The sequence below is a fragment of the Mus musculus genome, chromosome 4, assembly GCF_000001635.26.
Source record: "Mus musculus strain C57BL/6J chromosome 4, GRCm38.p6 C57BL/6J".
Classification (NCBI taxonomy): domain Eukaryota; kingdom Metazoa; phylum Chordata; class Mammalia; order Rodentia; family Muridae; genus Mus; species Mus musculus.
The window spans coordinates 104,272,652-104,298,914 of NC_000070.6; the positions used below are offsets into that span (position 1 = coordinate 104,272,652).

Sequence of the window (26,263 nt, forward strand, 5' to 3'; positions counted from 1 at the left end):
TTGCAGAGGAAAATGCTATATAGTTTGTGGTTTGATGGCATCAGAGTCAGAACTCATAGTTAGGTCCAGGTTTTTCAAATATTTCTTGTTCTCCATCAAATGTGGGAAGAGTGCCCCTCTCTACCAAATGTGTTCTCACCCCACCCTCACTTATCCTGGAAAACTGATCCTAAAAAGAAGAACATAGAATTGTTTTTTATTTTTATGTCCCTTTGATTATTCAAGAGCCAGGACAATTTTCAGTGCAAATTAATGTATGTAAGTGTAAAACAAATATTGCCACAGTGTCTCTCTCTCTCTCTCTCTCTCACACAACTTTTGTGTAGAAAGTTTGGTGTAATCTGATTAAGAAAAGATGTAATACAGTTAAAAGTAACATGATATGCTATTGTTATTTGCAACAGAAATATGTCCATTCATCAAGGAGAGACTATATTTGTGCAGAAAGCCCAACAGCTGGATGAGGAATTGGTCTGCCAAAGGTTCATCTTCGACTATATGAAGGACATAGCATACTACAAGACCACAAATAAGGCAGAGTTTACAAGAGATTACATAGATTTCTATTACAAATTGAATTGAGACTGGGAAAATGGCACAGTGGTTAAGAGAACACTGACTGCTCTTATAGAGGACGTAGGTTCAATTCAGAGCACCCACATGGTGGCGAACAACTCTTCTATTACTCCAATTTTGGATAATCTGACAACCTCTTCTGGCTTTTGTGGCCACTACACATTTAGTATGCAAACATAGAAGCAAAATACCAAGATAGATAGATCGGTAGGTAGATCGATTGATCGATAGATAGATAGATAGATAGATAGATAGATAGATAGATAGATAGATAGATAGATAGATAGATGTGGGTGTAGATGTAGATATAGATAGATGGGGATAGATTGATAGATAGGTAGATAGGTAGATAGATAGATAGATAGATAGATAGATAGATAGATAGATAGATAGACAGACAGATAGATAGAATTGAATTGCTTGGTTTACTGGAAAGAGCCCTGGATATGGATACAGGAGACCTAAAACTTCATGTCTTAGGTCATTAAATAGAAATTTGAGCAATAACCTATAAAATCAGGAAGAGTGCTAAATGGGATGTTGATATTCATAAGATGATGATTTTTAAATGGCATGTGCAATAGTTACCACACATATGGTCACATTAATTACTAATTGAATTACTTACCTTCCCCTAAAGATAATAGTACCTGCTTGTAAATAAGTCAGTAAGCAGCATCAAACCATGCTTAAGTAAATTTTAAAATATAACATGTTGTTCCAAGCCAGTGTTATTTTTAGTTCTATAAACATGATAAGGCCTGTCATGGCAGAAACCAAGTTTTAGAAGAGGAGACTGTATCATTCTTCCTAACCACTTGTATTAGTTAGGGTTTTACTGACTTCCAGGCAACTAGGGTGAGGATCTTATACCCACACCCACAGTGACACACCCATTCCAACCAGGTCACACCTATTCCAACAAGGCCACACCTTCAGATGGTGCCACTCCCTGGTCCAAGGATACACAAACCATCACACCACTCTCACTACAATAGTAGATGATCAATGACTGCTTTCTGGTCAGCAAATAAAATTTTAGCTACAATTCCTGCCAATCAGAGCTTCCCTCACTTATGGCTTCAGAAATTCTATGCATTCTTCTGGCACAAGTTTATTTAATTGAATGTAAAGTTGAAGTCAAAGCCAATCTGGAGATCCACAGACCTCGCTGGGTAACCTCTGGGGAGCTAAAGTCCTAGCTTTCTGTTGGAAAACCCAGTCCTCTCAAATAATTCAGAAGTCTTTAAATGTGGGGTTTCCAAAGTTTCATGGAATCAGGATCCAACATGGTCTCTCTCATTTCTTTAGGTAGAAGAAGTCTCTGGTGTAAAACACCTAGCCATATGAATCTCATATTTCATACTCTTGAGTTTCACTTCTTGTAAGAATGTTCTTATTAACAATCTTGGAGCTGGGGAGATGGATCCATGGGTAAAAGCACTTGGTATACAAGAACAAAGAGACGTGAGACGTGAGACGTGATCCTCCAGAACCCATGAAAGACTGGTGTGTAATGTGAGTGACACTGTCTTACACAAGACGAAAAGTGAATGCCAGAGCTCCAGGCTGTCTCCTGAGATATCCATGTGCACCATTGCATGTGCATACCCATATTCACACACATTGATTTGCACACTCATGTGTGTACGTGCACATGCACACATGTTCACTAACACTTCTAATCAGAAAATAACGTATGGATGATTCAAAACAGCTATGTGAATAGTCTCTACTCCCAAGTTTCCTTCTTCAAATAGAACGAATTTCCACACTTTTAGCTGTTACCTTTTTCTTGATGGTATATATTTAATGTGATATAAAATATGATAGTATAACATAACATAATACTTTATATTTTTATTTTTGCTTACTCATTTTTTTGGTTGCTCTAGGAGTTGAACATTAATCTTCTTCCATCTCATGTCTACTTTCTGTTCCTTATATTCTCCATAAATCCACCCTGACATACATCTCTAGTTCATCTTATCTTACCAATCTGGTATGGCTGTTTACCTCAGGGCTCTTTTCCTGTCCAGTGCAGATAGCAGTTTCCAGGAATTGATATTTACTTCCTCCTTTCATTTGTTTAGCTTTCTGTGTCTCTTATTCCTTTCCTTCCAAAGGTCTCAACACAATCTCTCAAGCACTTCTAGTAAGTTTCCAGTGATGACACACTGTTCCTAACTTTGTCTAGCTCTTTTTGTTCCCACTGCCTTCATTCTTGATGCCTCCCACTTCTTGTTCTACTAAGGATTTGATGACTCAGGGTTGGTGCATGGCTATGGGCTCTGGAATTTTCCATCGGCAATCTTCTACACAGAGCTTTCTGCTACCTTGATATATATATTCAGATTTTCAGATACTATCTTGTTATCAATGCATGTGTTTCAAGTTCTTTAAAAGGTTTTATTATCCATGTTCTCCACAATTTCATCTCATTCTCTTATTATATTTTCTGTTTAGCATAGACTAAGTTATTGGACGGTTTTTGTAACAGCTAGTATTCATCAGCTGTCTGCTAATATACAATCGTGAGTAGCTGGGCATGGTGGTGCACGCCTTTAATTCCAGCACTCAGGAGGCAGAGGCAGGTGGATTTCTGAGTTCGAGGCCATCCTGGTCTACAAAGTGAGTTCCAGGACAGCCAGGGCTATACAGAGAAACCCTGTCTCGAAAAACACCCAATATATATATATATATATATATGTGTGTGTGTGTGTGTGTGTGTGTGTGTGTGTGTGTGTGTGTGTGTATGTATGTATGTATATATGTATATATATATATATATATATATATATATATATATATATATAATCATGAAACAATTAAAAGCTGATCAGACACTAGGAAGAGATGTGAGACTTATGAGCAAGCAGACTAGAAAACCAACCTTCCTTCGAGAGTAACACTCTTCTCTTCATCCACTAGTGCAATCTCCTTCTCTATGAAAGAGTCACTGCTCTGTGGCTTAGGAAAAGGCAGGTATCCAATTTGAAGTGCTTTAGTAAGATGGGGCCTAAGAGTGAAAGATGAAGTCTAAAACTTTAAGATCCAAATTTCACTTGATTCTGTGTTGCTAACTGTGTTTCTTACTGTGTGTTCTGTCCCTACACAGAAGAAGAGCAGATGGGCACCTGGTCAGAGAGGAAAGTAGCTGCTTCCATCTGACCTACACGAGGAAGGGCAGACCTCTGGCTGAGGATTCTATATGCAATATTAGACAGACCTCCTCATCACCATCACCACTATATCACCACCACCACCACCACCACCACCACCATCATCATCATCATTTGCTTCATGCTTGCCCTTCTTAGGGTCTAGTGTCTTCAAAACCCATCTGTTCATTTGGCCATCCTCTTGGTAAGTGATCAGGGTTCAGCTTCTCCCTGCTAGCCCACTCCTAATCTATCTTCTGAAATCTTGGTCATATCCTGCCAGCTTCTTCCTCCTCCCTTGTTGTACCTGCTTCTCCCTATACACACTCCTGCTATCACTTTGAGCTAGTGTTTGGAAAGAGAATGAAGACAAATGCCCCCATATGTGGTGCATTGAGTTTACTTGAGAACTTTTACAGGAGGGATTTCCCAAACAAGATTGGCCTTAGTGTCGTTTCCTACTCCAAAGTCTGCTCATTACTATAAATTGCTTTAACTTACCAGATAAAACATATTCTGACCACAACTGCCATCGCCTAAAAATTAATCACCAATTACCCATGCAGACCAGACTCAGAGAGTTGCTTGTCTACCCCTCTTCTCACGGGGATAGTCCCCATTTTGTAAGATTGCAATAATCCCAAGGGCGGGTTCACGAGCAGATCGATCTTCTTCCCAAAATGGTCTTTGTTCCCCAGGTTACCTTTTATTTGCCTAAGTTGTACTAATGTAGTAATTTGGAGAGGTTGTGAAACCTTTAGGAGGTGGCGCCTTGCTGGGGGAAACACTTCATGAGGGCTGGGTTTTGAGAGTTTCTGTCGTCCCCCAGCCCCACCTCTCTGCTTCCTACAAATAGCTAAAAATGTGATATTTCAACTTTCTTACATCATACCTGCTTACTGCCATGCCTTTCCTGACATTATGGAACCTTTCTCTGGAATTGTAAGCCAAAATAAAACTCTCCTCTAAGTTACTTTAGGCCATAGTGCTTTATCCCAGGAACAAAAGGTAGCTAATACAACGAGTCAATAAAGTCCCTCCAAACATTTGGGAACCTACACACTAAGAAGATGCTGAAGCCATGCTATTATATAGTGCTGAGAAGCAGCACGCGCTTTTCTGTAGATGGGGAGCTAGAAAGACATTCCGATGGTCCTCATGCTTGCCTGATTCTTCTTTATTTCTGAGACTTATTTCTGTCCTTAGCTCTTGAGTCTCTGTGTGACTATAGAGCACGGTCCATGTTCAGAGTAGTTCATTGCACGCAGTTATTACTCAGTGAGTATTAGCAACCATTATTCACTCAAGCCAACTAAATGACTGTGGTAACTTCTGGTTTCTCGAGGATGGCTTCATATGGCAAGTGCACATATTTTCCCAGCATCTCTTCTGTCTGCCTGTTCTTCCCTCCTCTCCCTTCTTCCTGCTAGGTCACTCGTGTGTGTATGTCAGAACTCAGCTCAAGCACAAGGGAGGAAAACAAGGGTAACACGGTGAATATGAATCTCACCTGCAGTATGAGCGTGTGGGAAAATGATCTCAGCCCCAAAGCCCGCATAGGATGCCCTTCCTTTCTCCCCAGCCTACTTGGGCATCCTTTGCTGAGCATAGTTCTAGCTTAGCATGATTTGCCAACATTGCTCTTCCTTCTCTTTTTTTAACTTTTCATTTAGAGTGACATAAGACACTTTGGTTTTATGTCCTTACAATATTCAAATTAAAAATAACTAAGTTCAGCAAGAGAACATACTGTCTGCTTCCAACGGATAACAATCTATGACACATTTTCCCAAATAATAGCCTTATTCTTATTACTCTTTTCTTTATGATAATTAGCCCTAGATGTGTATTTTGGCATAACGCTTTTCTCTCTGATATTGTAATAAAGCAAGGACAGCATGTGAAAAAGACTGATAACCCTTTAATTTTTCTAGGCTAAAGTACTGATATAAGTGTGAAGAACACACATCTCCACTTTCCTGTGTATCCGATTCGTTTCTCCATTAGCAGTGCGGGAAGCATCTGAAGCTCCCAGTGAGCATGCTCACAAGAGAGAGGAAGTGGTCCCTGTCTGCACTCACTGATGGGGCTGTGGTCCTCAGAGTCAAGGGAAAGGAAATAGGGTAGAGATGAGCACTTAGTGGAGCTGCTATGCTCCGGTCTCCAGGCGGGCAGCTCCTGCAGGAGCCTCCTGCCTGAGGGCTCTCGTGAGTCACCTGGACAGGTGATTCAGTCCATGCAGTAACCACCTTCAAAGAAACAAGGTTTAATGAGGTCAAGTGACGTGGTGCCATTGCCCACAAGGTAGGATCACAAGTTACCTTAAAGCCAAGGAGTGGTGCTAAGACCTGCTCTGTCACACAATTCCACTTTTGTAAAAATGTCTGTTATCGGAGTTTTAACTGGATGCTGAGAATATGAGTTATTCGTGGCATTGTTTGTTTTCTCAGCTTCCTGTAGTTAACATACATTACTTTTACAGTTAAAAAAATTACATTTTTTTCTGTGTGTGTGAAAAAAGCAATCCCCTTACATCAATAGGATTGCCGGGGGGATTTTATTCTTTGAACAGCTAAGTGTTAATTATAAGGATCCTTATTTCTTATTAATGTGCAGTCGGAGATAGGATTCAGGCAATTTCCCCAGCTTCTCACTATTAGTTATCAGACTAGCTGCCCAGATAACTTGTTCCTTCGCACAGGTGACAGTTGCCTGTGCTACCACTCCCGTGCTTACAAAGCCCTCCAGGAGCTTCCGTATGGGGTGCCTTTGCTGTGCCTGGGGATTCTTCCATCCCTTTGAGGCTACAGTTTCCTCATCTGCAAATGGGGGTCAAAGCCCTCACTTGAAGACTGAGAGAGAACTAGATGTGTTGGTTGCAGCTACCCCTCATGACAGTGACTCCCCACAGCCAGGGCAGAGCAGCAGCCGGCTGTGGAATATAAACCAACTTCCTGCATGCTGATCTCCATTCTGCTATTTGCCTTGAAGCTATAGACAAACTCTTCACCTCCCTGTGTCTCTGTAAACTAGAAATATGTGGCTATATAGTCAGTGTGAGGCATAAATGGACTGACATAAGGAAGCGTTCGGATCAGTGGTCTCTTGTTTGCTGGGACTAGAGTAGGTGGTATTGGGAGTTGTTTCTGTGGGTATTGTAACAAGAAGTGTGAATGTGCATTTCACTGAGCAAGAAAGATGCCGTGGAACAGAGCCACCAAATAAATACAAGCATCCGTTTCTTGGGATGCCTTTCAGAAAGAATAGGCTTCTACTCAAAAGCTGAGCCAGAGCTTTGAACTGATGCCACTCCCTTCCCATTAAGACATTAGATGGCTGATCACTTATATTCTAAAGCTTTCTGGAAGGCAGACAGGCTGATTTGGAGAGTATCTGTTAATTATGTGGTAGAGATAAAGGGACGACAGTTCCCTCATATAGATGAGGGGCTTGCCAGGTAAGCACCTCTCCCAGTTACCAAAGAAAGGCAAACTGTGGCTTCCTTATCAGCTTTTCCAAATTCAAAGCAGACGGGGATTCACAAGACATAAAATGCTGTCAGATATCAAACAGAAGAAATGAAACCAAGTATTTTATTGTAGTGGACAGTTTGGGAGAGTTGTGAATCTTATTTTTAATTTGCTGTGATAGGGCAACACGTGTATGGAGCCTGGGAGGGTATGGTGGAGGCAAGGAGGGGTCCTGTTTCATTCTGTATGGTCACCCAGGCTTCTCTGAAGAAATAGCAATTGAGTGGGATCCCAAATCAGAAGATGAAGCAGTGTCTACACAACCAGGAGTGGCAAACAAAAGTCATGACATCAAAGTTGCTTGGAGATTCAAGTGAAAAGCTGATCTGACCAACGGTATAAGACAACAGTATTAGACTGTACAAAATTGGTAATGACTGAGGCAGGTAAATGACCACAGTGAGGATTCTATTATCTTGATAGATGGGAAGATACCATTTGCCATATTAAAGTGTTTGAAGAGTTGCTTCGTGGAAGATGGCAATGGAGTTTGGGTTGGCTCAAACTGGGAATCAAATTGCAAGGAGTAGAACTTGTCTCTTGTTCTACAGGAGCACACATTGAAGCATTGAACTCTTTGGCATTGAAGGTGTGACAACAAAAGCCAGATGTCACTCGTGATGGTGGAGTTTACGCTCTGGGGCTAAGGACCTGAAACATTTGTAAGTTGCCTCTAGCTCACAGAATCTGTGCTTGGGGAAACATGTTCTGAAACAGTGGGGCAGGAAATGTCTGAAGAGGACACGATGTGTCTCCTTAGGTGCCCTGGTTCTCATCCTTACCCTCACTGGCTAGCACTAGCTTCCCCCTGTGCAATGTCTCTCAAGAGCTGTGAGGATTTCTGTTTAAACAGCAAGCTTGAAGCCTGGTCTAGTTAGTGACTTATTTGCATGTCAAATTAGGGTTCAAAGAAATGCAAATATGCAAGCTTATTTGCTCAGATAAATTTGCTTTTGTAACCTGGAGGAAACAGTAGGGTCTAAAACACTCAAACTAAAATTAATGAGGCCATGGTGGCCTGGTGGCTCTTCTCTCCTCCCACCTTTCACCTTCCCTTTCCCCATCATGAGTCCCTGCAACTCAGCAAACACTGCTGATTCCTGCTGTCTTAGAGTCACGGGAAGAGCAGTAAACAGACCTGGCAAAACCAACACCTTTTGTTCCATGCAGAAGTAGGCCAAGGGAACAAAGGGGATGAAGAATGAGAAGTTCAAAGTACAATAACTGAGACACATAATAGGAAGGAAGCAAACAAGCAAAAAGTCAATGTCACCTTACCCTACATCTGACCAAGTCTAGAAGGTCTTTGGAATCAACGATGAATTTTGGCTGGCTAAGAGAAACCAGAAAAGAAACTCATTATACTGCTTTCCTTCCTGCCACCATCTCCCCTGTCTTGGGCTCAGGCTCTGAACTGGACAAAAAACTGCTTCTCATCCACCTTGTTAGTGCCACAGTGTGTGCCATTAGATAGGGACCGTTGTCATCATACTGGAGGAGAGGTATGATTATGTACACTGTGCTTGAGCTGAGGTGGGGGTAGCATGTCATTAGCATACCCAAGGTGGCATGGGTAGTGCTCTGGTAAAAAGCCTTCAGCGAGCAAGGCTGGAGGCAAGAAAGTGGAAGTCAGTTGGCCTTCACAGCAGTGTGAACTGTCCAGGGTGGCACTTGATAAGCGAGCTGTCTGGAAGGAGCAGAGGGAGACTGAGGGGTTGGGGGGGGGGGGTTGTAGATAGCAAGAAGGAGGCTCTGTGAGCAACACTGAGAACTCTGGCAAGGGCTGTGAACCCCATTCCCTAGGAAGTTGGCAGCCAGCCCTTACAAGTTTTCCAGCATTCAGATGACAAGATCAGAGTAATATGGCTTCATTGTTCTCTCCTTGTCACAGTGGAGGCTGTGACTGTCACTGGTGATTAAAGGACCATGGAGTGAAAGAGCCGCTTTAGAGAAGTTAGAATGACAGTTGACTTGCAGGGTGTGAATATGCACTTCTGTGCGTATGAGCTGGGAGACTCACCCCCACCTCCATGTCTTTGTTGTATCTTCTATATCCACCGCAGCCTTCTGAGTAACAAGCCTAACGTCCCCCTTTTAAGAACTTTAGGTTTTAAAATTATCCTCTGGTTCCAGCCTAACATTCTTGGTGTTTGAAGAATAGCCTTCCCCATGAGTCCTCATGGCCTCAACTGTTCCCCTGAAGCCTCCTTTACTTCTTTTCAATGTGCCCCACATAGTATAAAATGCAGTTTAATTGTGTGGGTCTTTTCTCTTATATCCTTGGTAGAGTTTACAGACTCTGTATTAGTGAGATTTATTTGTACTACATTTATCTATTTAGTCTGTGTGTGTCTATGCATGTATGTCTCTGTATGTTTGTGCTTCTGATGCTGCCTCTCTCTGTGTGTATCTGTGTGTGTATGTGTGTCCGTGTTTCTCTGTGGGTGTGGGTAGATATGTGCAGTGAACATCAAAAATGACTTTCAGCAATCAGTTCTCTCTCTTTTCAATTATGTGGGACCTGGGGATCAAACACAAGTCGTCAAGCTTGGCTGCAAGCACCTTTACCAGCTAAGCGGAGTAAAATATTTTATTATACACCCGCTAGGACCTAGCCACAGAACATGGCACAGTGTGCTTCGCAAAACCCTAATGGATGGTCAGCTGATTTGAAAAAAAAAAGGTAGAGATGGATGGAAAGAAATATTTCTGGTTTAATCTATTGTGAAGAAAGCAGATTCATCATTTTAGTGATCATGAAGGGATACTGAACTCCATGAGAAAGACCACGAAGGGCAGGACGTGTCCTCTTCTGTGTCTTGGGCTTGAGGTCAAATTCTCTTATCTATGTCTGTCTGGCATGGTGGCCCACAGACAAGAATTCCCAACACCCAACCTGCTAAGTATCCAGTTCTCTTGGACTTCTAGAAGAAGATAACTATTCCTTATAATTTACACACTTAGTGTTAGGAAGTACACACAGACACACACACACACACATACATACACACACACACTGACTACTGAGATTACCTTCAAGGTCTGTTAGTACAAATAACTTCCTTCAAATTGTATAGAATTCTCTGGAATTCGATCACTAACCACTGCTGGTTCCAAGGAGGTGATGAAGACCATGATGGTGACCTAGCACTGTATCATTACCTCCCTGTGGCATTTCAGGAGAACTCTAAGTCACCTGTTATAATCAATGCCAAGAGGTTCTTCTCCCTGTAAATCAAACACAAGTTAATGGATATTTTAATTACCTCAACTTACCCATTGCACATGCATATTTCAAAATATGTTGCTTACCACTGATAGGCACGAATTCATTCGCCAAGTGAAAACTCAACCATATTGCCCTTAATGTGCAATACAGATCTACCTGTGGGTTAGATAGTAACATGTTTGATGGAGAGAAAACAACAAAGAGAGAAGGTATGTGAGGGGACTGAGGCTGGAGGCTTTGGGGGAGGGCCTCAGTGGGGAGGTGATAGGGCATAAGACTGTGAAGCGGGGAATGACGGGGATAAACAGAATTTAGGGAATGAGATGGCCGGGCAAAGGAAACAGACTGTAGGAAGGTTCTAAACTACAGGCTGCCTGAACACGGAGGAATAGCCAAGTAGCAAGTGTAAGACCTTCTTAATGTGAATGCAAACTAGAAAGGCATAACATTATAACCAATAAACCAGCACTGACATCTGAGCTCAGTGGCTAAACTTGGTTACATCATTATGTCAGCCATGCAGCCTCAATCTTTTCTATAAAATGGGAACACCGATTTTCCTGTCAGGAGCACGGGAGACTATATAATGATAGGCCTAACATGGAAATGGCAGATGGAGCCCTGACCAATGCTGGCCATGCAGTTCTACCCTAAGCATTCTCCTGGAGAGCCTCGGTTTGCGCCTTCTGGAGAAATGGACCACACACCACCAGGCAGAAGCCTGCAGACTCCGTGCCTCCTGATACCTATCCTAATGATGATGTGCACCTCACACCTGCACCAAGCTTCCCAGTTACCTTCCCATTTGCTTTCAGCAGTCCACGGTGAACGCTGGAGTCCAGGAGATGCTTCCGGCATGACTGTGCCACAGGCTGCCAGATGGAGAACAACTTGCGCTTGAGCAAACAAACAAAGCCAAACAGTTTCCAAGTTGTAGGCCTTTTGTTTGTGTGAGCAGGGACATGAGCAAACACCGGCTTGGTTCAGTTTGAAGCAGCTTCTGAAGGAAATGCTGGCACTGCCGTCCCTAATTACATAATGTCTGTCTTCTTTGGCAATGGCCTTCTTATTATTGTCCTTTGTGTGAAAAACATCAAGTTTGAGACTCTACAACCTTATCCTTGTTAGCTATTTTGTGGACCTATTTCTTAGTTCCAGCCCAATTCCTTTCCAATGTTCTTTCCCTGGTTCTCTGAAAATATTTTCTAGTTGATTGTTAAAGTGTTCAGGTAAACTTGTAAGTGGCAGATTTACTTGTTTCATAGATAGTTCTTAATCATCAGCTTTAAATCTAGAAAGGGACTACACCTTGGGGTGGGTATAGACATATCCCCTGCCTTCCAGAAAGTTATAAGAGGCAGATACAGCAGATAATAGTCAGACATCTTACAATCCTATGCACTTGGATATCCATCCTAACTTCCAGCTTACTTTGTGAAACTAGGCAAGTTATTTAAAATTTCCAAAGCTGTGTGTGAAACAAAGGACATAATCTCTAACTCCTGTGTGGTTATACAAGTTGAGTTAGCCAATATTTTTAAAATACTTGTCACTGTCCATAGCATAAAGCACACATTAAAATATCATCAAATGAGGCTGGAGAGATAGCTCAGTAGTTTTGAGCATTTATTACTCTTTCGAGGGATCCTGGTTTGGTTTCCAGCACCCATAGAAGAGCTCACAGCCATCCCTAACTGCAGTGCCAGTGGAACTGAAACCCTCTTCTTAACTCCACGGACACCCCATGTATGCAAACATATATGCAAACAAAACACCCGTGCACATCAAAGCTTTAAAAATCGTTTTAGAAAACCAACTGCTGTTAACTAGTAGTATGATGATACAGGTGAATGATCAATTTCTGGGATAGAGCAACGTGGAGTTCCTACTGTGGCTGGATCCATGGACACATGAGTTTTGCAAAATGGTCAAAGAGAGGGGAGATACTCCAAACACAAGGGACAAGAGAGCAGAGGGTGGAGACAGGGCTGCGAATTCATTCAACAAATGATATTGAATTTCAATAGCTCACGAGGCATTATACCAAGTTTTTGGGGAGAGAGTGAATAAGACAAGGTCACCCACCATAAACTCAAAAACTAAGCAAGAAAATTAATAAGCAAAAAAAATGTTTTGAAATTGTGTCTGTGATAGAAGTGGAGTGATTTCAAATAGAGCAATTAAGCACTTCTGCTGGTGGCATTATTTTATGTAAAGTGGTCATGAGTGGCCTCTTTGAAGGAGATGTGATTGAGCTGAGCTCCAAAGAACAGGGTGAGGCCACGGCTGGCTTTGGAATTCTGCTGGGGAGACTGAATGAGACAGGAGAGGCGTTCCATGGATTTGGCAAGATGGAAGGCAAGAGTTGTGTGGACAGAAGCAGCTTGGGGATGGGTTCAAACTGTGACTGGGAATTGCAGTGTGTCTAGCAGGCTTTGTGTTTAAAGTCTTGATACAGATTACTATCAGTGTGAATCCCAGGAGTACGTATACAACTGTCTGCCTCTTTGTGTTTGTGTTCGTTTTTTGATTTCTGCTGTTTGATTAAAAAACAAATAAGGAAGTGAGAGTGCAGAGACAAGAAGAGACATTTAGCTGAAAGACTTGCAGTGATGCTGGGCAGTGATTCGGTAGTGGATGGAGGAGCCAGGAAAGGTTTCTGTTCCTTTTAAATGGGAGATTTGAGAGTGTATGTAACGGATGACTGGGTATCTCAAAAGAAAAAGGTATGTGTGAAGAACTAACATCTGTGGCAAGTAAGAAAGGAGGTACCCAAAAGATGTGGGCTTTGCCTTTGAGGGGCATAGGAAACCCTAACACATGGAAGGGGAGGGAAAGACAGGTACTCAGGAACAGACAGTAAGCAAACGTTCATTTAATTTGTGTGGGGGAAAAACAATAGACCACCCAGTGACTTCTGTTTCCAGTAGAGTCTGAGAGGAGGTCATAGGGTAGGGTGAGGGTAAGCAGGGGATATGAGGGTATGTAGGGACACAGACAGAAAATCATGGACTGTTGACTCCAAGAAATGTGGAGCCAGACTCCTGAAAGCCATGAGCCCAACAGAGGACTGAGAATTCTGAGTCTAGATCTAGAATTGCTTTCATTCAATCACATTCTTTTCAGTCAACTCAAGGTGTCACTGAAGCCCTTTGGCAGCTCAGCTCAGACTCATCGGAGGTGGAAGGGCTGTTGTAAGGAAATGGTTGGGAGACGGTACGTGTTACAAAGCATTTGTCTGTAGACTAGGTGGTATGCCAGGCACTTCATCTACAGTACCCTATAATGAGATTTTAGCAATGCGGTAAATGAGGACCAAAGACTCTGAATGCTCTTTCACAGTATATATGCATGTGTGTCTGTATATACATGTGCACATGTACATATGTGTCTGGATCTGTGTGCATGAGTGTGCATATATTTATGTATACTAGATAAACATTCATTCGTTTTATATGTCTACCTTCATATGTAAACACACATAAATATCTACATGTGCATTTGAGCTCTGATGAAATTCCATCACTTTCTCAAGAAATGCATAATCTGTCAATCTAGCCAGAGAGATGCATTTCATGTACAAAGACAGAGAAGAGGTCAGCAGACTTGAGCATGTGAGCCAAGACCAATCTGCTGCTTTGTTGGTATTATTATAAATCAAGTTCCGGTGAACCACAGTCATGCCTATCTGTTTCAACACTGTCAGCTTTTCTATTACGACAGCCACAGAGTCGAGCACTGCACCAGGGAAACAGCAGCATCCGCATTCCCTCTGGCCACGTCTATCTGCTCCTCCAACAAGTGCATTTTAGCATCATCTATGCATTAAGCATTATCCCAGGTGCTCAGGATACAAGAGAAAATGCTACATTCAGTTCTTTCTGCTCTTGTAGGACAGAGATTAGCAGAGGTAGGATTAAAATATGAAGACAGAGGAAAAATCAGAGTATTGAAGTAGTAATGAGAAGGTTCAGGGAAAGTTTCAGAAACAAGAAGCAGGCGGAGTGTCTGGCAGACTGCAAGGAGGGTGAGCCAGAGGACCTGACTACAAATATCAACTGATTCTCAGTCTCTTCACAGGGTCTCCCAAGAACCTATTAGAAATACATAATCTTGGGAGTAATTTTATTAATAGCTTTTTTAAAAAAAGATCAGTAGTGTTTGCTTTTTACCCTAAGCCTCTGAGCTATCTAGTATTTGGTTCTTGGTTACCCAAATTGTGTCAGGGTATGCTTTCCTTTTTGTGGATCAGGCCTTAAGTCAAATCAAGACATTGGTTGGCTATTCCCACAAGTTCTGTGCCACCACTGTCCTAGCATATTCTTGGGACTCTTTTCCTCCTGTTGGGTTGCCATGTCCAACTTTGATATGATCAGTTTGCTTCATTTTACTATATTTCATTTTGTCATGTTTGGTTGTTGTCTCTTGAAAGCCATTTCTCTTCTAAAGAGAGCTAGAAATGGAGTGGATCTGGAGGGGAGTAATTGGGAGGAGTGAAGGGAGGGAAAATTATAATCATTATCGTAGCACACAAAATGTATTGTGAGAAAAATTATTTTTAATAAAAGGAAAACATTTAAAATTTAAAAAAAAAACATATTCATGGGTCAGAGTCTGCTCCTGCTAGTCCAAATTCACAAGGCTAGGACAGTGGACTCATGCACTGACCACTTTCTCAGATGCTTCTTAAACGTATCAGAGTTTTGACTTAGTGTGGTAGACGTCTATTGGTATCTGATGCATGGAGGAGTACACTGGTACATGGAAGGGAATGAGGCCTCCTCAGAGGTCAGCGAGACAGGCAAGGAAGTGTAAAGGTGCCTCACACTCAACACTCAGGACAACTTAGCATTCACCACAACAAAGATTTATCTGGACAAAGCTGAGAAACCTGTGACAGTGTGTCTGGTAAGTGTGATGGCCCATCTATCTACACAACAAGCTTAAACTCAGAGTAGATCCCCACGCATCTATCTGCAAAGCAGGACAGTGCTAAATGCATGGTGCATAGGACAGTCAGACTCTACATATAGCCCAGCCCCCACACCCTCACTTCCTAGTGAAGACTGTTGGAGCCTAATAAAGACTCCCTAATAAAGACGCTTGAGCATATCCACCTGTTTGAGATTATGTGGTCTCTAATTATGGCATTTGGGGTAGAAACAGAATGTGTTGTGAAGTAATGACAAAATTAATAGAGTGGATAACTGGGTGGGGTTAAGTGACCAGAAATAGCTTATGGGAGACAGGACATTGCCTTCAATGTCAAAAGAAGGATGATTATGTCTATGAGAGCAGGAGAAACTCTTTGACCCAGGCAGAGATGGTACATCCATCCCTGCAGTAATGGGTTAACTGATTTGGCTAGTATAGCGAATTCATGGAGTGTGGTAATAGGTAGTAATCCTGGGAAAGTTGTTTAGAGCCAGATGGTGAAGGGGCTTGAATGCCAGGCTAAGGACTTTGGCATTTATCCTGGAGGCAGTAGGGAGCCATTTAAGATTTTTTTATCAGTGGGATGATATGCGTAAAGCTTTGCTTTAGGGAAATTAAACCAATGGAAGAATGGAAGATGGATAACAGAAGAGGGAGACTGGAGGTGAGGAGAGTCGTTAGGAGAACATTGAAAAGATCAGGAGAAATAATGAGGGCTTGGATATGGCAGAAGCAATGGACTAGGAGAGAGAGGAGTTTGAGAAGACAGGAAAACTGCAGGGACTGGCAACTGAATTGAGAAATGGGGTATCTCACAGGGATGATCCCAAGAGGATGTGAGGATATCCTAACTGGGCATCCAGGGATGTAAAAACTTGGAAAATGAGGATGGGTACGGGAGAAGTGCTGTGGAGTCTGGGAAGGCCCAGCTAAGCAGGTGGTTACAATAGAAGACCTGTGGAAAGATTGGTAATGGCAAAGTAGGCTTCCAGAATTTGCCCTTTCTTCTAGATTCGTTTTGTTGATGTGATTTAAAAACCATGATGTTTATCACTGAGAGAATTTGAGCGGGGACTTGCAGGAACCAAGGACATGGTTGCTGCCTCATTTCCAGGTGGGTGTTTCCTTATATAGTGTGGAGCCACCTACACAGAGAAAGGCCTCACCTAAAGTAGTCGGATCCTACTCCATCAGTTAACAATCAAGACAATCCAGCACAGGCACCATCAGATCAGCATGATCTGAGAAGTCTCTCAGTTGAGATGTTATTCTCAGCAAACTCTAGGCTGTTTCAAGTTTGAAGTTCAGTGGGCCAATGGCAAGACAATATGACCATTGATTGCTTCTAATGTAGTAAGTAATTCAGATCATTCTATTTTACACATGCATGCACACACACACACACACACACACACACACACACACACACACACACACACGTGCTCGAGCACATACAGAGGCACACTTACACATCAGACTCCTTCTCAGTGTATGTATACTGGGAACAAAATCTTAAGTTATATGTGTGTGTGTGGAGATTGGGTTACTTTACTACATGTAGAAAAGTTTATTATTGATTACCCAGAAGATGGGGTGGGGCTATCAACATCTACAGACAAAATGTTACTGAAGAATGAACAGAACCGATTAGAACAATTCGTTCTCGTTCCAAAGCTCCACTTCTAAATATTTTTAGAAACACCCATCAGTACTTCAGAGGAGAGTCACAGTGAAGGTGGGTATGCTGGGCTCTCTCACTCCTCACTCTCCAGCCTTCTTTTATTTCCCAACAGTGCAGTGCAAAAGTAAATGACCTCAGAAACTACGCTGGGCTCCAAAGGACTTTGGTACATCAAGAAGGATTTCCCAGAAGCTAAAGTTAGCAGGTCAGAAGCACACCGAAGGCCCTCTCTAGTCAAAGCAGAATGGAAACCAAAGTATTGTTCTACACCTTATTTCTCAGTGTGAGAGGAGCTGCTTGGGAGAGCATTAAAATCGGGACTTGTGTTGGTCTTGAAACCTAATAATTATAGAAGAAAGCTAAGCACATGAACATCTGTGACTAACACTTCCATCCTGCACCAGCTTCTTCCTATAAGACCCCTGCCACACCTCTCTCCCTCCCCCTTCCCTTCCCCTCTCCTTCTCCCTCCCCCTCCCCTCCCCGTCCCTCTCCCCCCTCCCCCCTCTCTCTCCCTCCCTCTTCCTCCCTCTCTCTCTCTCACTCTCTCTCTCTCTCTCTCTCTCTCTCTCTCTCTCTCTCTCTCTCTCTCTCTCACCTCCTCAGGGATAATCCTACTCGTTCTGGATCTCTAGCCTGGTGTCATCGTGTGACCTCAGACTTGACAGAAAGTTCTCTCAGGCCTGAATCCTACTTCTGAGATAGAGTAACTGTGTGACCTTAGGCAAATCTCTTCATTTCCCTGAGATTTAATAGTCTCACTCGTTGTCCTGAGAATTAGATTAGTAAATGAGTGAAGAGTACTCCACAGGGTGCCTAGTGTGTAATGGATACTTGTTTTCAAATAAGCTTTCTACTTTATAGCAGCTCCATATTTACTAAAAGTAGCAAAGGTTATAGAATTCCCATATAACCCAAGCCCAATTTTCTCCAACAATAATATTTTTCATTCATGTGCTTTGCGTCCGTCACAATGAAGCCAAACTGATATGTTATTAGCAATCAATCCCCATCCTTAACTTAGCTTTCTTTGTCTTTTATCCAACTCATTCTTTTTTTCCTGCCTCAGGATCTTATCTAAGATGTCCCATCACATTTCATCATCATGCCTCCTTACGTTCATGTTGGTTATTGCAGTTTTTACATTTCCCTTGTGTTTTGTTAGTTTTTTGTTTTTGTTTGGTTTGGTTTGGTTTGGTTTGGTTTGGTTTGCTTTGCTTTGCTTTGCTTTGCTTTGCTTTGCTTTGCTTTGCTTTGCTTTGCTTTGCTTTGCTTTGCTTTGCTTTGCTTTCCTTGCTTTGCTTTGCTTTGGCATTGTCAGTTTGGAGCATGTCTTTTAGAATAGAATACCCCTCACCCCTCAACTGAGAATTGAATGTCTGTTCTGCCAAGCAACTTGGACCTACCTGCGAAGGGCAAGGAAGGGGGTCATGCTATGGTAAGCTCAGAATTATAGGCAGGTCATTTTGACACCGCGTAGATAATAGACGAGAGCTATAAGGGTGAGTGACACAAAGAAGAGCAAGAAGCTGGCTGGGGTGCTTCACATTTGTATTCGCAGTACTTGAGAGGCTGAAGCAGGAGGATGGCCCTCAGTGCAAGGCTAACTTGGACTACATGGTGAGGGCCCTATATTGCAGCCTCCTTATCCCCACCAAAGAGAGACAACGTAAGAAGTACTAGAACCATTTGAGGGGCCCAAACCAAGATAGTAGTTGCTCCACTGAGAGTAATTAGAATGTGCTTCTTCCTCAGAACCTGGACAATAAGAACAATAAGGCTCTTATATTTCTTTTCTCTCCAGAAAGTAAAGTCTGAATCCAAAAAGGAGAAGGGATTCCAAGAGAATGCCCTAGGGAGACATTCACGATCACTCTAGAATATGAGTCTTTAGAAACAGCGTTTGCCCAAAAAGTCACAGAGACAGAAACAGAAGAGCATGTATATATAATGGTAGCCACTTTCATATGCAAGTGTAATCAAAGGTAATTATTGTTATAGGATAAGGAATATGGGATTCACAGGCAAGCCGAACACTGACATCTGCTTCCTCTCCTTTGATGAATTAGCTTGTTCTATCCTAAGTTTATGTTTCTTTGCAGAGTCAGAAAAACAGTAGCACCTAGCTCTTGAAATTATAAGGACAAGAGCACGCATTTGTCACAGATATACGTGTCACCTATTATTATATTCAAACAGGTTTTCTTTTGTATTTTTTCATTTATTTTTTATTACTCTTTCAAAAGTCTAGCATTTCCTCTTTGTACCCAGAAACTTAGACATGGAGAGGGGAAAGGATTCACTTGAGATTAAAGCCCTCTCAGAACACAGACCCCAAAGGCAGACCCTCTCCAGTAGAGTTGCAGTGCAGTACATGAACAGTACAGGAGAAACATGAAAGTAGTCATTGCTCAACAGCATTCCTTCCTCATTTAGTAAATACTAATTTAAAGTGTCATTTCATGACGAGCATTAGAGCTGACCAGGAGAGAGGACTGTCTCAGATAAACATAGCTTACCTCATGCACTTAACATTCTCTATGAAGAGACAGGTAAACATGCACATGTAAAGTAGGCTATTGAATATGTATGGTTATGATAATGTGGGGGCATCTCTGTTGAGCCTGAAAGATTCTGCTTTAACTCTTTCACTGTCTTACCACAGTGCCTGTCTCTCCTCCACTACTGAGGGGAGAGAAAAGTGAGGCGTGGGTAACTAGGTGGGATGGTACAGAAATACAGGCACAGAGCTCCATCTCAAGTTGGAGTAACTGTGTTTTAAAATTATGTATGGTTGGTTTGGGTAGAAGTAGGAGGCCAAAATGGAATTATAAGAAACAAACCAAGGACAAAAAAAAGTTCAGAAGAAAGGATTGATTCTGCCATGCATAGCCTTTGAAGTGTTTCGGTGTCTTCTGAGATTGTCTCTGCCACTTAATTTCACGTTAAAAAAATCAGGCTACTCTCAATGAGAATTATGTTACTGATGCCGCCTTTGAGGTATGATCTTTTAACATGGGCATTACATGTATTGTGGGACCAGAAAACCTTTATTTAATCATGCTACAACTCAGGGGGTCTCCAGCCTTTGGCTGATCAGATATCTACTGTTTGATTTCTACCATTGGGTAGTATTGTTCCCTCAAACTAAATGACTTAAAGCAGCATTTAATATTCATCATGATTCGATGGAGTGGTTAGAGAGCTACCTGTTTAACAAGGGATCATTCAAGCACTTGCTATTTGATAGAGGGTGTCAATCACAGTGGGAGGGCTTAAATGGTTACGTTCATATGGCTTCCAACTGGTGTTGACCAAGAGAGTAGGATACCTCTGTGACATCTTTTGTTCTCCAAAGAGCTAGACTGACAAGTCCATGGTAGTCTCTGGATACTATTCCAACAGTGACAATAACATAAGGACTCTTAAGGGCTCATCTCTACACCTGATCAAACATCACTTTTGCCACTGTCTTGTCTCTGTTGAAAACAAGCTGCGAGATCTTTCTAAAACTGGGGCATGGGACTGGCAACATGGCTGATAAGGTAAAGCTGATTTCTAGCAAGTCTAATGATCAGAGTTACATCCCCAGGATCCACATGGTAGAAAGCAAAAACTGATTGCTGACAGTTGTCCTCTAACCCCCTCACATGCACCATCACAAGTGGGTATACACAAGTGTACACATTAATAATAATACATAATATGTAAAGACATTTTGAATAGGTTCTGCCTCTGGGTAGCAGGAATATCAAAGCCACAATAGGAAGGAGTGCCTATGTGAGGATATAAGAGACCTGTAGCTTTTAGCCTGTATTAAGGAACACTTCACAGTATGATTCAATGAACATTTTCTATGTAATTATGAGAGTCCAATGTGGCTGAGGCCTTGCAAAGGTCAAGCAAATGCTCTACCCCTGGTTACACAACCCATCTTCTGCAATGAACACCCTATAAATTAAGTTTTGTTTCAGAGTCTAAACTATTATTTTCTTGAATGAACTTATAGAATTGAATTTGCCAGGCCAGCAAGATGTCTCAGTCAGCGAAACAGTTTGCAACCAAGACTGACAATTTGACTTCAATCCATTTAGTCACATGGGTGGTAAAAGAGAACAAGTTGTCCTCTGACTCCCATATGTGTTCTATGGCACAGGCACATGTGTGCACACACAAACAGACACATGGGAAACATTTATATTCCAGTTGCCCTTTGCTTGCCTTCCAAAGGTTGAAAGTAAACATTTTTTTCCATTTTTTATTAGGTATTTAGCTCATTTACGTTTCCAATGCTATACCAAAAGTCCCCCATACCCACCCCCCCACTTCCCTACCCACCCACTCCCCCTTTTTGGCCTTGGCGTTCCCCTGTACTGGGGCATATAAAGTTTGCAAGTCCAATGGGCCTTTCTTTGCAGTGATGGCCGACTAGGCCATCTTTTGATACATATGCAGCTAGAGACAAGAGCTCCTTAACAACAAAAATAAGAGGAACCAACAATTACTTTTCCTTAATATCTCTTAATATCAATGGTCTCAACTCCCCAATAAAAAGACATAGACTAACAAACTGGCTACACAAACAAGACCCAACATTTTGCTGCTTACAGGAAACTCATCTCAGAGAAAAAGATAGACACTACCTCAGAATGAAAGGCTGGAAAACAATTTTCCAAGCAAATGGTATGAAGAAACAAGCTGGAGTAGCCATCCTAATATCTGATAAGATTGACTTCCAACCCAAAATCATCAAAAAAGACAAGGAGGGGCACTTCATTCTCATCAAAGGTAAAATCCTCCAAGAGGAACTATCAATTCTGAATATCTATGCTCCAAATACAAGGGCAGCCACATTCATTAAAGAAACTTTAGTAAATCTCAAAGCACACATTGCGCCTCACACAGTAATAGTGGGAGACTTCAACACACCACTTTCACCAATGGACAGATCATGGAAACAGAAACTAAACAGGGACACAGTGAAACTAACAGAAGTTATGAAACAAATGGATCTGACAGATATCTACAGAACATTTTATCCTAAAACAAAAGGATATACCTTCTTCTCAGCACCTCATGGTACCTTCTCCAAAATTGACCACATAATAGGTCACAAAACAGGCCTCAACAGATACAAAAATATTGAAATTGTCCCATGCATCCTATCAGATCACCATGCACTAAGGCTGATCTTCAATAACAAAATAAATAATAGAAAGCCAACATTCACATGGAAACTGAACAACACTCTTCTCAATGATACCTTGGTCAAGGAAGGAATAAAGAAAGAAAATAAGGACTTCTTAGAGTTCAATGAAAATGAAGCCACTTCATACCCAAACTTATGGGACACAATGAAAGCATTTCTAAGTGGAAAACTCATAGCTCTGAGTGCCTCCAAAAAGAAACTAGAAAGAGCATACATTAGCAGCTTGACAACATACCTAAAAGCTCTAGAACAAAAGGAAGCAAATTCACCCAAGAGGAGTAGACAGCAGGAAACAATCAAACTCAGGGGCGAAATCAACCAAGTGGAAACAAGAAGAACTATTCAGAGAATCAACCAATCGAGGAGCTGGTTCTTTGAGAAAATCAACAAGATAGACAAACCCTTAGCCAGACTCACTAGAGGGCACAGGAAAAGCATTCTAATTAACAAAATCAGAAATGAAAAGGGAGACATAACAACAGATCCTGAAGAAATCCAAAACACCATCAGATCCTTCTACAAAAGGCTATACTCAACAAAACTGGAGAACCTGGATGAAATGGAGAAGTTTCTAGACAGATACCAGGTACCAAAGTTGAATCAAGATCAGGTTAATGATCTAAACAGCCCGATATCCCCCAAAGAAATAGAAGCAGTCATTAATAGTCTCCCAACCAAAAAAAAAGCCCAGGACCAGATGGGTTTAGTGCAGAGTTCTATCAGACCTTCAAAGAAGATCTAATCCCAGTTCTTCACAAACTATTCCACAAAATAGAAAGTAAACATTATTACTGAAGACATGATGCATTTCAGACACAGGATCAAGACTCTAAATTCTAAAGCACCTGAAGCTGACAGGACCTGAGAGCCTCCTCCTCAAATACTAGCTTTAGTAGTACCAGAAGGTACTATACAAGCTACCAATAGAGGGAAGCAAGCAACAGCCATACCTAGCAATGATGCTTATGGACTACAACAATGACCAGCATGACCCAATAAGGGTGCAATAGTGGCACTCATTTCTTCTTGGTGGTAACCAACAGCTCCATAATATACTTAAAGCCTATTATTCAACGATAAAATCATGACTGGTAATAGAATCCTAGCCAACTACTGAAGGCTACTGAGGTCACGAATTCTGTAAGAGAACCTAAAACTAACACTTTACTAAACAAACGTAATTCCTAATTACATCCTAAATATTCATCCTTATACCCATGGATAAATATTGTTTTCACCTCCACAAAGACTATGTTCTTTGCATCAGACAGGGAATAGACAAGCTTGTCAGTGAAAGTGAGGGCAAGCAGGCAAAAAGCTTCCTTCATCCATGTCCTTCTAGTGGGTTGCCATTAGAAGGTATGGCCCAGGTTCAGGTTGGGTCTTCTGACATCAAATAATCCAGATAGAGAGAGGGTTTTCCACTTCCAATAATCCAGCCAAGAAAGAGCTCTCACAGATGTGGCCACCTCCTTGGTTTTTAGTTCATTCCTGATGTAGTCAAGCTGACAACCAATATTATCTAGCACAAGTCCATTCTGGTCTTCTTGACACACAATCATATCTCCTTAATCCGTGTTTAATTTCCAAATAAAAACAATAGCCAAATCACAGACTATTAGAGAAAAAACAAAAACAAAACAAAACAAACAAACAAACAAACAAAACAAAACAACCACTCAAACAGCAAATAACGAGTGATAATGTATTACCTAACCCTGACTACAATACAACTCCTGCTCAGGAAACATCAGAAAACAGGGTGTGGAATGATTCAAAGAGCCAGAAGGAAATGGTGTTCGAAGTAAAGTTGGGTCTCCTAATTGTCAGGGAAGCTACACCCATGTAGTCTCAGTACCATGATTGCCTAAACAACACCGGAAAAAGGATACTGCCAACACACGTGCTAACATGAAAAACAAACTAACTACAGGCAACTAAGGAATGCTGAGAGCAGAAATAAATTCCTACCTGGGCAAGGGATGACCAAATGCTTGGCCAATACCAAGTTGTCAGCCCTGAAATCAAATACACTCAAGTAACATCATATGATCAGAATAGACTGTTTCTACAAATTTAGAAGGGAGGGGGCAAAAGGGGGAGAGAGAGAAAGGGAGGGAGTTGTAACACCAATTAAAAAATAAAAAGATACCTTTTTAATTTAAGAGAGAATAAAGGAGTAGTAGATGGGAGATGTCAAAGAGAGAAGAAGGACAGGGAAAAGATGCAATTATATTTATTCCAAATAGTAATTTAACTGGTCGGGCATAAGATGGAATGTATATTAGGGCTCTCAATTCAAAGGAGCTTGTTTCCCAAATGCTTGTAGATAAGCCCTCACTGTCAGAGGGGTCCCCATTTGCTCACTCTAACAAATACTATTCAAATCAAGAGAAAGATTATTTTTTTCCTCAAAGAATAAAGCACTTTAGTAGCAATGAGTTGGACTTTCCTATGTCTGATTAAGAATAAGGTTCTCTTTGGCATAAATGAAATCTTGAGTGAGGAACTGGAGGCAGACCAGACTTCAGATCCATCTACCACACAAATCCCTTGTGATTTGAATATATGAATTTGTTGAGATTTCCTGATGGCTAACAATATGCCTTCATGTTAGCAATGACAAAAACCTAATAGCTGGGCCTGGTATTAAAAGGAAAAAAAAGTAGGGCTCTTTTTCATGTAATTGAATTCTTCAATCTTGCACTGTATTCATTGAGAAGAACTCTTGGGATGAATTTCTTTGAAATCTCCGCTACTGATTTTATTTTCTGATATGTTGACCTTCTTCATCTCCAGACATGTTGCAAGATTGGCAGGCTTCGTACTCTGTGCATCAGATACAGCAAAAGCTGTGTTAAGGCTCCTGTTGTTGAAATTTATTCAGTGTGGATGCTAATGAAGAACGCTAAAGCCATCTAGTCTGGTTCCTTCCTCTTTTTCTCATTTCTCCGTAAGGGGAAGAAATTGCATCTACTTAACAATGAGAACAAAAATAAAACCAAGACTGCCTGCTTCATTCAGGACCTGGTCTGATTTTCACTCTCTGTTCTATTTTGAGAGGCAAACTATAAATATATGTCAAGGATAGAGGTGAATATTATTTTTATTAGTAGAGATGGAATGGATAAATATCTTACTGGTAATTACCTGGTTTAAGTGTTCTCTGATGCATCCATTTCTGTAATGCATGTATTTACCATTTATCAGACATCTGCAATGTGAAAAATACCAATCTAGGCATTGGCAGTGTAAGTATAAATTAGTCATGACCCTTCCTCAGCGTAGCTCACAGGAGTGTGGAGGATGGACGTGGACCAATTTGATCAGTTCCTACTGTTTCACCTGGAAATGTATTTAAAGTAACTAGAGATCAAAAGTGAGGGAGAAAGACACTATATTCCACTTAAGCAATATACATAATGAGAAGTCCGTGTTGTCTTTTTATTTTTATTTATTCTTTGTCATCAGGCTTTTTTGTTGTGTGTTTTTTTGAGATAAAGCCTCAGTATTCCACCCAGGCTGACCCCTGACTGGTGTTCCTCCTATCTCTGAAGGGCATGAACTACCTGCGATACCAGGGGAGCAAGGCATTCTTCATAGACCTGCTGCTTGGGAGTTGAACTAGAATCAGCTGCCAACCCCCTTGTTAGTCAGACTCCCACCTCTCTGGGTTTTAGCCCATGTCTTTAGAAAATCGCGATTCCTTGGTGAGCTCCGCCTCTTTCTGACTTGATGTTAGTGGCCATGCAAGTGACTGCAGCTTCATCCCAGGGGATCTAGTGGCCTCACTAACAGCCTTGAGAGCACTGGCTTCCCACTCACCACCCACTCCCCTGGTTCAACCCATGTGTCACTCCTTATAATAAATATTCCCAGCTTTCTCCACTCTTTCTTTTTCAATTCCTGGTTCCTTCCAAACCTATTTCCTAACCTCTGACT

At 41.6% G+C, this 26,263-nt stretch overlaps 1 protein-coding gene across 9 annotated transcripts in view; it reads left to right on the forward strand.

Annotated features, from left to right (window-relative positions):
• The window catches only part of Dab1 (disabled 1), a 1,125,345-nt gene that overhangs the window by 653,152 nt on the left and 445,930 nt on the right, over window positions 1-26,263 (forward strand). For 6 of the 9 annotated variants that reach the window (NM_001369049.1, NM_001369047.1, XM_030253166.1 and 3 more), the window contains one exon: window positions 7,819-7,929. The exons of the other annotated variants lie outside the window; for them this stretch is intronic. The gene's annotated coding sequence lies outside the window, so the exon portion shown is untranslated. The remainder of the gene's footprint in view (window positions 1-7,818; window positions 7,930-26,263) is intronic. 9 annotated transcript variants of the gene reach the window in all.